General features: G+C 41.0%; 1 pseudogene; it reads left to right on the forward strand.

Moving 5' to 3' along the window:
* The first annotated feature begins 4,300 nt into the window (after positions 1 to 4,300).
* Positions 4,301 to 12,284, forward strand: part of LOC141220425 (uncharacterized) — a 41,702-nt pseudogene continuing 33,718 nt past the window's right edge.

A 12,284-nucleotide genomic window follows, 5' to 3' on the forward strand; every position in this document is an offset into this window, starting at 1 on the left:
CTACTAATAGTTTCCTCCTCCTTTTTTCTTTCTATAAACTCCTCTTTCAGAGCAAGAAATGTTCAGCTAAATTGAAACATAAAGAATGTGCCTTATGCAGCAATCTGCTCCCAGATGCATATAATAAGAAATTGTGCCAGCTGTGTATTAACAAAGTAATGGCGGAGGAAACCCCGGGGTTTTCCCTGGGCCTAAAAACTTTAATTAGAGAGGAAATAGGCAAGGCTTTGCAAGGCTCAGAATCTACTCATATTTCTCAGGAACCTCAGCCGGGTTCAGACTCTGACATATCTGACATTTCCTCCTCTGCTCTCTCTTCTTGTGATAGTGAATCGGATAGACAGTGTTTTCCTCTGCAGGAAGTTGATGCCTTGGTAAAAGCTGTCCAGCCTACCATGGGCATTGTAGACATGAGGGCAGAAAAATTTGTGGAGGACGTAATGTTTGGTGGATTAGGTCAGAAAAAGAGAAAACGTTTTCCCGTGAATACAAGAGTTAAAGACCTCATTGATAGAGCGTGGAAAAATCCCGACAGGAAGGGCAGTGTTCCTCCATATTTCAAGAGGAGGTACCCATTTGAGGATGCCATATGTTCCTCTTGGTCAAAAGCACCAAAGCTGGACGTTGCTGTCGCTAAAGCGGCAAAAAAGACTTCCCTCCCGTTTGATGACATGGGAGCATTAAAAGACCCCCTGGACAGACGAGCTGATACCTTCTTAAAAGGTGCATGGGAGACAGCTGCAGGAGCACTGAGACCAGCAGTAGCAGCCACCTGCACATTTAGAGCCCTGATGGTTTGACTGTTTAACTGTTCCAGTCAGCTAAGGGATGGTGTCTCTAGGAAGGAGATTATTTCTTCCCTTCCACTGGTTTAGGGTGCAGCGGCCTTTCTTGCTGATGCGTCTGCGGACTTAGTCAGATTGGCAGCAAAGTCATCAGCTCTGTCAAATGCGGCTCGACCAGCGTTATGGATTAAATGCTGGCCTGGGGATGTACAGACAAAGTCCAGGCTGTGTACAATCCCTTGTGAAGGGGAATATCTCTTTGGCCAGACTATGGACGAATTATTGGAGAAGGCCGGAGATCCTAAGAAGGGTTTTCCATCGGTACCTCTACCCTCCTTTAAGAGATCGTTTCGGAAAAGAAAATTCATCCGAAGAAGATTCTTCAGGAAACCGGACAAGTCCGAAGAAAGAGGTCGAAAAGGTAGAGGCCTTCTCTTTGGTTCATCTCCAAAAAATGAGCAGAAGCCAGGGAATGCACAATCAGCCCAGGTGGGAGGGAGATTGTCATTATTTTTCCCAGCTTGGGAACAGATTTCTCATAGTAATTGGATTTTGAGCCTGATTAAGTATGGTCTAAAATTTCAATTTCAAGCTTTTCCTCACAAGAGATTCATGATTGTTCCCTCTAGTTCCTCCCCAGAACGCCAGACTGCCCTCGTATCGGAAATTCAAGTCTTAATAAGGAAAAACGTCCTGATTGAGGTTCCAGATTCAGAAAAGGGTCTCGGATTCTACTCCTCGCTCTTCTTGGTCCCAAAAACGCATGGGAGTTTCAGGACAATTATAAATCTAAAATCTTTAAATAGCTTCCTTAAAGTAGACACTTTCAAAATGGAATCCTTGAAAACAGTAATAGAGTTGCTTTTTCCCCACTGTTATATGGTAGTTCTCGATCTCAAGGATGCGTATTACCATATTCCCATTCATAGTTACTATCAGAAATACCTGAGGCTGGCCATTGAAATTGAGGGGGTGGTTAAACACTTTCAGTACTTCACTTCCCTTTGGGTTAGCAATAGCCCCGCGAATTTTCACCAAATTAATGGCAGAGGTTATGGCCCATATAAGAGAAAGAGACATTCTAATAATCCCTTACCTAGATGATCTCCTGATAGTGGGAAACTCTTTTCTCTTTTGTTCAATGCGAGGCCCACCTTCGGGTGACCATGTCTGTCTTGGAGGGCTTGGGGTGGTTTCTAAATTTGGAAAAATCTAGATTAACTCCACTCAAAGCTCCGCAGTATGTGGGGGCCATTTTAGATTCTAAAAGAACAGTTATGTTATTTATCTGAAGAAAAAATTACAAGAATCCAGGGTTTGGTAAGACAGTGTATGGATAAACCCTCTATGTCACTCCGTAAAGCCATGTCGCTATTAGGGACCTTAACCTCGAGTTTTTCCGCAGTTCGTTGGTCACAATTTCATTCAAGGGCTCTTCAGTGGGATGTATTGTATAACAACTCAGTCCTAGAGGGACATTTAGACCGTGAGTTTACCCTGTGTCCTCGGGCCATACATTCCCTTCATTGGTGGTTACGACACGATAATCTTTCTAGGGGGGTCCCCTGGGAGTGTAAGCCGATGGCAGTCTTAACTACGGATGCGAGTGCTGCACGTTGGGGAGCTCACTTCAAAGGAAACTTAGTTCAGGGGACCTGGTCAAGGAGTGAGATACAGTTGTCATCAAATGTTAAGGAGCTTTTGGCGGTGGATTATGCATTCAACAAGTTCCTTATATATTTACAGGGCCAGCATGTCCATATACTCTCGGACAATCAAGTCTCGGTAGCTTATATAAATCACCAAGGGGGAACCCACTCAAGAGACTTAATGAGGGTAGCGGACAGACTTCTTCAGAAGGCAGAAGATCATTGTCTCTCCCTTTCAGTTATTCATCTAAAAGGGAAAGAAAACGTCACAGCTGATTTCCTAAGCCGTACTTCCATAAAAGAGGGAGAATGGTCGTTGAATCCTCAAATCTTCTCCAGAATTGTGGCAATGTGGGGTCTTCCGACAGTGGACTTCTTTGCGACAAAATACAACCGACCTGGAGGAAGTTTTTATCATTTACGGAATTTAAACCAGAGGAGGGGCCCCCTATTGGGAAAATACTAGAGTTTCTGCAGCGGGGCTTAGAATTGGGGCTTACCACTAGTACCTTAAAAGTACAGGTGTCGGCTTTGGGAGCTTTGTTTTCTTCCGATATTGCAGCTAATTATTGGATAGCACGATTTATGAAAGCTTCCTTTAGGTGTAGACCCATTATCAAAGCAAAATCCTCTCCCTGGGATTTGAATTTGGTCCTAGATGCCTTAACTAATCCTCCCTTCGAGCCCCTAGATTTAGCCTCCCCAAAAATTATTTTCCTTAAAACAGCCCTGTTAGTGGCCCTGACTTCCACCAGAAGAGTGAGTGACATACAGGCTCTTTCCATATGTCCGCCATTTACTCAGGATGATAGGATTGTATTAAAACCTGACCCAGCCTTTCTTCCAAAAGTAGTCACTCGGTTCCATAGAACTCAGGAGGTAGTTCTCCCAACCTTTTGCTTTCCCCCAAAAAATCAAAAAGAGGAGAGGCTACACACTTTCGACGTGAGGAGGTGCGTACTCAAATACCTACAGATTTCACGCAGTTTTAGGAAGGATAATTCCCTATTTATATGCCATCAGGGGGCTAGAAAGGGTTGTAAGGCCTCAAAGTCTACGATTGCAAGATGGATTAGAGAGGCCATATCCCTCGCCTACTCCTCATGGAATAAGGAGGTTCCGGAGGGGTTGAGAGCTCATTCCACTAGAGCGATAGCAACCTCCTGGGCGGAGAAAATAGGGCTTTCCATCGAAGAGATATGTAAGGCTGCCACTTGGTCTTCTCCTTCTACCTTTTATAAGCATTATAGATTGGACCTGGGTGTCTCTGCCGATCTCACCTTTGGGAGAAGGGTGCTTCAAGCAGTGGTCCCTCCCTAATTTCCTTTCGTCTCTGTAATTCTCTCGTGGTGCTGTCATGGGAGAACGAATAAAGCCTTAGTTACTTACCGGTAACGGGATTTTTCGGAGCCCATGACAGCACCCGTATATTCCCTCCCTTCACTGGTGTTTTGCACTCCCGTAGAGTTGGCTTTCCTTTGTTTTGTGCACCTTTGGGAGAAGTTGGTGAAAGTAATGTACTTAATGTAATGATGTGTTTATTGTAACTAACCTTGGCGGTCCTCTCATGCTCTGTTAACTAAACTGAGGCGAGAGAGAGGTGCTGCCCTTTTTAACCTGTAGGTTTCCTGTCCTTGATGGGCGGATCCTCTCTCTCGTGGTGCTGTCATGGGCTCCGAAAAATCCCGTTACCGGTAAGTAACTAAGGCTTTTCCATTGACAGATGATGGATCTGAGTGGGGACTTGTTTTTTGTCAAATAAGTAGAAGTTTTTATTGGTATTATTTTCGCCTACATAACATTGTTTGGTGGCTTTTTATTCCATATTTTGGAGGCAGAATGAACAAACAGTTGAACACTACGCTCTACTGGTCCATCCTATGAGGTTTTCTATTAGACAGTCATTGTCCTGGTGAATAAGTGAATTTTTTTATATAACTTGCCTTTTTTACGGACAGTTTATGTAGAAATGTTCAAAAATATAAAATTCAAGGATTTTTTATTAAAAATAATAATTGGTTTTATTCTTGGCAGATGTCTGTACCAGGAGATCAGAGGGACAGCTGACATCTTCAATTTTTAAATCAGATAATTTTCAGATCCAACAGGATACAATTCAAATGAATGACATTTCTCCAGATTTACAATCATCCCTTCACAGCCAAGATCTGTCATCTGATCCTTTGAAACAGGTCCTGTCTTCTGATCCATTACCAACTACTAAGGAAAATCAAAGTCACAAAATAAGCATTAAAAAACAAACTGCTCCTAATGCAAAGAAGCCATTTTCACATTCAGAATATAGAAATAGTTTTCCTCTCAAAAAGTCTTTTCTTAAACCTCAAAAAATTCACACAGCGAATAATAGATTTTCTTGCTCCAAGTGTGGGAGATGTTTTAATCAGAAAACAAGTCTTGTTAGGCACCAGAGAACTCACACAGGAGAGAAGCCATTTTCCTGTTCAGAATGTGGTAAATGTTTTACAGAGAAATCAAATCTTATCGCACATGAGAGAACTCACACAGGAGAGAAGCCATTTTCCTGTTCAGAATGTGGTAAATGTTTTACAGAGAAATCAAATCTTATCGCACATCAGAGAACTCACACAGGGGAGAAGCCATTTTCCTGTTCAGAATGTGGAAAATGTTTTAACCAGAAATCATATCTTAATATACATCAGAGAACTCACACAGGGGAGAAGCCTTTCCCATGTTCAGAATGTGGAAAATGTTTTAACCAGAAATCATATCTTAATATACATCAGAGAACTCACACGGGGGAGAAGCCTTTTCCATGTTCAGAATGTGGAAAATGTTTTAACCAGAAATCTAGTTTTCTTAAGCACCAAAGAACCCACACAATGGAGAAGCCTTTTTCATGTTCAGATTGTGGGAAATGTTTTGTACAGAAATCATATCTTAATATACATCTGAGAACTCACACAGGGGAGAAGCCATTTTCCTGTTCAGAATGTGGGAAATATTTTACAGAGAAATCAACTCTTATCAACCATCAGAGAACTCACACAGGAGAGAAGCCATTTTCCTGTTCAGAATGTGAGAAATGTTTTTCAGAGAAATCAAATCTTATTGTACATCAGAGAACTCACACAGAGGAGAAGCCATTTTCATGTTCAGAATGTGGGAAATCTTTTGCAAAGAAATCAAATCTTATCAAACATCAGAGAACTCACACAGGAGAGAAGCCTTTTCCATGTTCAGAATGTGGAAAATGTTTTAACCATAAATGTAGTTTTCTTAAGCACCAGAGAACCCACACAGAGGAGAAGCCATTTTCATGTTCAGATTGTGGAAAATGTTTTGGACACAAATCATATCTTAATAAACATCAGAGAACTCACACAGGGGAGAAGCCATTTTCCTGTTCAGAATGTGGGAAATATTTTACAGAGAAATCAACTCTTATCAACCATCAGAGAACTCACACAGGAGAAAAGCCATTTTCCTGTTCAGAATGTGGGAAATGTTTTACAGAGAAATCAACTCTTACCAAACATCACAAAACTCACACCGGGGAGAAGCCTTTTTCATGTTCAGAATGTGAGAAATGTTTTACAGAGAAATCAAGTCTTATCAAACATCAGAGAACTCACACAGGGGCGAAGCCTTTTTCATGTTCAGAATGTGGGAAATGTTTTAACCAGAAATCGGATATTGATAAGCACCAGAGAACTCACACAGGGGAGAAGCCTTTTTCATGTTCAAAATGTGGGAAATGTTTTAACCAGAAAGCGCATCTTGATAGCCACCAGAGATCCCACACAGGGGAGAATGCCGCAACTACACCCAACTAGTCTCTGTAGAAACTAGAAAAAAAAAACATAGCAGCACAGCTAAAAATGCCACCACACACCTAACTAACTAATAAGCCGTTGAGGAGTTTCTCATACCTCCTGAGGAACTAGAGAGGAGGCTGCAACACACTCTCAACGAGGGAAAAGGAAAGTATGAAGTAAAATACGAAATCTCTGAATGAGAAACAAAAACACATTCATATAGGGCAAAGAAGGCAGGCTAAGGAGAACCAAAAATAAAAGGAACAAGTATAATCTCCCAGAAACCTATCACTGTTAGAATGAAAAGGTACTGGGAGGGAAAGCAAACTGACCGGGAGGATAGTTTCACCTTTGTGGTGAAGCTTACAAAATTTTTTCTCACCAACTGTATATGTAAAACCCGTCCATTTATAATGACCACGGACAAGATAAAGATTCCCAACTCACATCATGACCACAAGATCCCAGCTACTTTCAGCTGCATCACAACTAATGTAATGTACTTAATTATATGTAGCAAATGTCCAACTGGGGGTCTGTATGTAGGGAAGACAGGGCAAAAAATTAAAACAAGGATGAATTCTCATCGCCACCCAAAAAAAGAAAAAAAAGAATAGATCTACTTGTGTCCACACATATTTACGGCCACAACTGCTTATCCCTTTCCGAAACTGATAGTTCTGCTTCACGTCACTTGTCTTATTTATTGCATTATTGCTGTGCCCTCTTGTGTATAAATATGTGACTCTTCAGATTTTGTGTTATACTATGTCTGCTGAAGAGATCTGAGTAGTCTCGAAAGCTTACTGACTAATGGCTAACTGAAAAGATTGTATCAACCACTGAGGACTCTCAAATTTTAATGTTTTTCTCCAAACAGCAATTTTAAGATCTCTCCACAGGTGTTCAATGGGATTTAGATCCGGATTCATTGCTAATCAGAACTGTCCAGCACTTTGTTTCCATCCATTTTCTGGGTGCTTCTTGAAGTATGTTTGGGGTCATTGTCATGCTGGAAGACCCATGACCTAGCACGCAAACCCAACTTTCTGACACTAGGCACTACATTGTTCCCCAAAATCCTTTGCTAATCTTCAGATTTCATGATTCCTTGCACACAGTCAAGGTACCTGACCAGAGGCAGCAAAACAACCCCAAAACCTCTTTGAAGCTCCACCATATTTGACTGTATGTGTTGTAAATGTATTGATTATGTTGCACATTGGACAGAGGAACATCCGGATCTCAAAAGATGGGCTTATAACCTTGAAATTATTGATATTTTTCAACAATTTTGGTTCTCAAGTCCTCAGACACTTCTCTTCTTCTTTTTCTGTTTTCTCCATGCTTAGTGTGCCACACATATGCACACAATGCAAAGATTGAATCAACTTCTCCCTTTTTTATCTGGTTTTAGTTGTTATTTTCATATTGCCCACACCTGTTACTTGCCACAATTGCGTTTGAACAAGCTTCACATGCTTGAAACAAAGTTGTTTACCCACAATTTTGGCAAGGTGTCAATAATTTTGTCCGACCTATTTTATGTGGTTTTGTGTGAAATTATGTTCAATTTGCCTTTTTTTTCTCTGTTTTCTTGTGCTGTTTCAATACACGCTAAGGAAATAAACGTGTATAATAAAACATGTAATTGCAATAATTTTCATTTTCTGGAACAATTTCAAGAGAGCCAACACTTTTGACCATGACTTGTTTTTGTTGCTTTTTTAATTTGTTGCAGCATATCATCCTCTACGTGTTCAGCTATATTAGGAGGCTTCTAGCAAAGTCCAGTTAGCAGCTTTCCATTATTGCCATTCCATGTACATTACCCATACTGATTTTACATCAGAGATGTAAAGGTCAAAACATGCAGAGGGCCGAAATGAAAAACTTGGATAAAGTTGTGGACCAACCAGTATACAGTATAATGGGCCCCACATAGTCCTCCATACAGAATAATGGGCCCCACAAAGTCCTCCATTCACAATAATAGCCCCACATAGGTGTGGTGGTTCTGGTGTCGTGGGTCAAATATAATCACCAAGAGTTGGGCATGTGTGCTGTACATTGTCGAAGCTGCCCCCCATGTCGTCATTGAGCTTGAGGTCTTAAGTTGGTTTTAACGAAAATACACACCCGTCTACCTATTTTTCTTTCCTATCCGTTTGAATGTAGTGTAACCCTCTATGTTTGACTCCAAGTCATGGCTTTCATCCAACCAGGTTTCTGTAATCTGTGGCTGACCTAAGAGTCTCTGATTCATTCATTTTGTTTTCAAGACTTCTTTCATTTGCCTGCAGACATTTAATACTATTAGCACATTTATTACTGTTACTTTCCTCCTTACTTTCCTTGAATGTCTCACTCTCTGTCTATTCTACCTCCTTATTTGCACGGCTAACCTCTCTCCCCCAGATTCTAGTTTGAAAGCTCCTCCATCCATCTGACCATTTTTTTCCCCAGCACATCTGCATTCTTCCCATTGAGGTGCAGCCTGTCCCTATTGTAGAGCCTGTAGCCGACAGAGAAGTCAGCGCAGTTCTCCATGAACCTAAACCCTTTCTTCCTGACAGTTATCTTCTTAAGTTCCTGCTGACTTTCTAGTGACGTAGTGGAATCAGCAGTATTTCTGAAAACACCACCTGTACTTCAGCTTCTCTCCTAATTCCCTGTAATCATTTTTAAAGACCTTTCACCTCCCTCTAACTTTGTCATTGGTACCAATGTGTACCATGACTGCTGGGTTTTCCCCAGCCCCACCCAATAATCTGTCTATCTGATCCCATGAAGATCCCCGTTAGGGGCACACAAAATGTGTGTGTTCTCGTCTTAGCTGTCTGCCGCCAAATTGTATATAGGATCTATACGGTCGGAGAAATCACAAATGAACACTGAGCAGTGTCTCAAATAGGCTTTTTATAGGAAAAATCAGGAACCTTTCCACACATTACCTCATTGCCTTATCTCATAATTATGGCTGACATCTGTCGCTAATGAGTCATTTTAATATGTAAACAATTAAGTCAAGCTGACTCTCAATTAAATCAATTAAGTCCGTCTTGCACTTAAGGTTCAAAGGTCAATCAGAATAGTCACTTATCTTTTGTTATTCTGTAATTTCCCTAAAAGAAATAAAGATCATTAGCAAGCTCTTATTATCAGATTAATATGTTAGTCAATAATCATTAGGGATTTTCAATAATTCCATGTTCCACATAGTATGTGGATGTTTGATCATTATGAGGTTATTGGTACAATGTGGTACGAACAGGAGGAGGGCATTTTGTATTGTCTGCAATTCTTAACCCCTTTCCGACCATGTCAGTAATAGTACGTAGCTGTGCCCTGGGCCTATTGGGCCAGCTACGTATTATCACGCGCGAAGCGATCCCGCCCGCACACAAGCGGTGCGGGGCATTCGCCGCCGGGTGTCAGCTGATTGTCACAGCTGACTCCCGGTGCTGGGAGTGGTCCTGCACCGCTCCCGGCACATTAACCCCCGCAATGCTGGTGGCAAGGGGGGAGGTGATCGTTACACTCACCTCTCCTGCCGGCGTCCAGCGATGTCTGTGGCGACTTCCGGATGTTGCCATGACAACCCGATGTCGTCATGACAACATCCGGGTCACCAGGAGGCAGGACGTTACTTTGGTCATGCGCAGTGCGCGACCAAAGTAATGTCTCCCCTGTGTGCAGCGCTGACAGGCTGCATGACAAAGGGAGCTGCTGTTCTCTATGCCATGCAGCCGATCAGGCTGCAAAAAGTGAAAGTCCCATAGTGGGACAATGTGTAAAAGTAAAAAAAAAGGTAGAAAAGTAAAAAATAAAAAAAAATTGTAAAAATATAAAAAAAATAATCCCCTAAAAATATATTGAACCCATAATATTTATTTATTATGAAAAAAAAAATAAACCAATAAAAGTACACATATTTGGTATCGCCGCGTCCGGAATGACCTGACCTATAAAACTGTCCCACTAGTTAACCCCTTTAGTGAACACGGTAAAAAAAAAAAAAAACGAAGCAAAAAAACAATGCTTTATCATCATACCGCCAAACAAAAAATGGAATAACACGCGATCAAAAAGACGAATGTAAATAAAAATGGTACCGCTAAAAACGTCATCTTGTCCCGCAAAAAACAAGCCACAATCCAGCTCCATCAGCCGAAAAATAAAAAAGTTATAGCTCTCAGAATAAAGCGATGCAAAAAAATAATTTTTTCTATAAAATTGTTTTTGTGTAAAAGCGCCAAAACATAAAAAACTATATAAATGCGATACCGCTGTAAATGCACTGACCCGAAGAATAACGCTGCATTATCAATTTTACCACATGCAGAACGGCATAAAAAAAAAGCAAAAAAACAATTCCTGAATTGTTGTTTTTTTTTATTTTGCCTCCCAAAAATCAGAATAGAAAGCGATCAAAAAATGTCATGTGCCCGAAAATGGTACCAATAAAAACGTCAACTAGTCCCGCAAAAAAAAAGCCATCACATGACTGTCGGCCAAAATATGGAAAAATTATAGCTCTCAAAATATGGTGATGCCAACACTAGTCTTTGCAAAAAAAGTGTCTTTTAGTGTGTGACAGCTGTCAGTCATAAAAACCCGCTATGAATCTGATATTGCTGTAATCGCACCGACCCGAAGAATAAAGTCGTCTAATCACTTATACCGCACGAGGAATGGTGTAAAAAAATAAACTCTAGGGTTACGGTTGTGCTAGGGTTAGGATGGGCTAGGGTTAGGGTTGGGGCTAGGGTTGGGGTTTTTTCAAAAGTAAAGAAAAAAAAAATGATGACAACATAGTTGTTGACAGTTGTTTTGAGGAGCCCATGATGCCACTCTTCAGAGGAGATTCAAACATGAGAACAACTTGCAAGTGGCCACTTTAAGTAGCTTTTCTCATGATTGCATACACCTGGCTATGAAGTTCAAAGCTAAATGAGGTTACAAAACCAAAAAAAGTGCTTTAGTACGTCAGTAAAAAGTAGGTAGGAGTATTTAAAACAAGAAAATAAGGGTGCCCATACTTATGCACCTATCAAATTTGTTTGAATGCAGATTGCACATTTTCTGTTAGTACAATAAACCTCATTTCAAGGCAGAAACATTACTGTGTCCAACAGTTATTACATATATCAAACTGAAATAGCTGTTGCAAAAACACCAATTTTTATAAAACATTAAGCTTAAGATTAATAGGGGTGCCCAAACTTTTTCATATAACTGTATATTTATCTATAACACCCCAAATTAACTTAGGAATAATCTTAAGGACCATAATCTTTCCACTTGACGAGATAATGCAGACCTGACCCACCTGGAACCAAGAATTCGCCTTACTTCATACTCCCAATACCCTTCCAAATCCACCTCAATTATGTCTTGAGGTCCCCTCAAATTTTTTTAAAAGAGAAGAATCGAAAGAATTATTGGTTTTCCAGGCAATAGGAAGTTGCAACTTAACTGTCACAGAATTTAAAATTGTAATAATTTTATAAGGACCTACAATTTTAGGTGCAAACTTTCTATATGTGATCTTTAAGCACAGATTTTTTGAGAACAACCACACAAAATCCCCCACCCTAAAGACAGCAGCCTTCCTACATCTGCGGTTAGCAACTCTTTTCGCCCAATCACTATCTACCAAAAGATACATTTCGACCTCCCTCCAATCCTTAAAGAGGTTGTCCACTACTATTAACAATGCCCCCATGGATTTAAATTGTGCCAACAAGTTTTTTTGTAAATACCTTGCTTGTTCTTTATTGCCTGTGAGCGGCGCTATTGCTAGCCGCTCACCAGCCATCACGTGACCCCGGCTGCAGCCGGCTCCGGTATCCGCTGATGTCACGTCAAGTTCCGGCTGCAGTCAGGCGTGAGCAAGTGACGCACTCCTCCTTGAGTGATGGGCTGTGGTCGGGGTTTCACCGCACATCACAGCCCAGATCCACCGTGCGCTTTCCCTCTCTGCTTTAGTTGGGAAAGAGCAATAAAAAATTGAATTGCACTCGGACCAATGTTAATGAATGAATGACATC

Source organism: Phyllobates terribilis, unplaced genomic scaffold (genome assembly GCF_046119375.1).
Source record: "Phyllobates terribilis strain yellow unplaced genomic scaffold, ASM4611937v1 Scaffold_292__1_contigs__length_2399606, whole genome shotgun sequence".
Lineage (NCBI taxonomy): Eukaryota > Metazoa > Chordata > Amphibia > Anura > Dendrobatidae > Phyllobates > Phyllobates terribilis.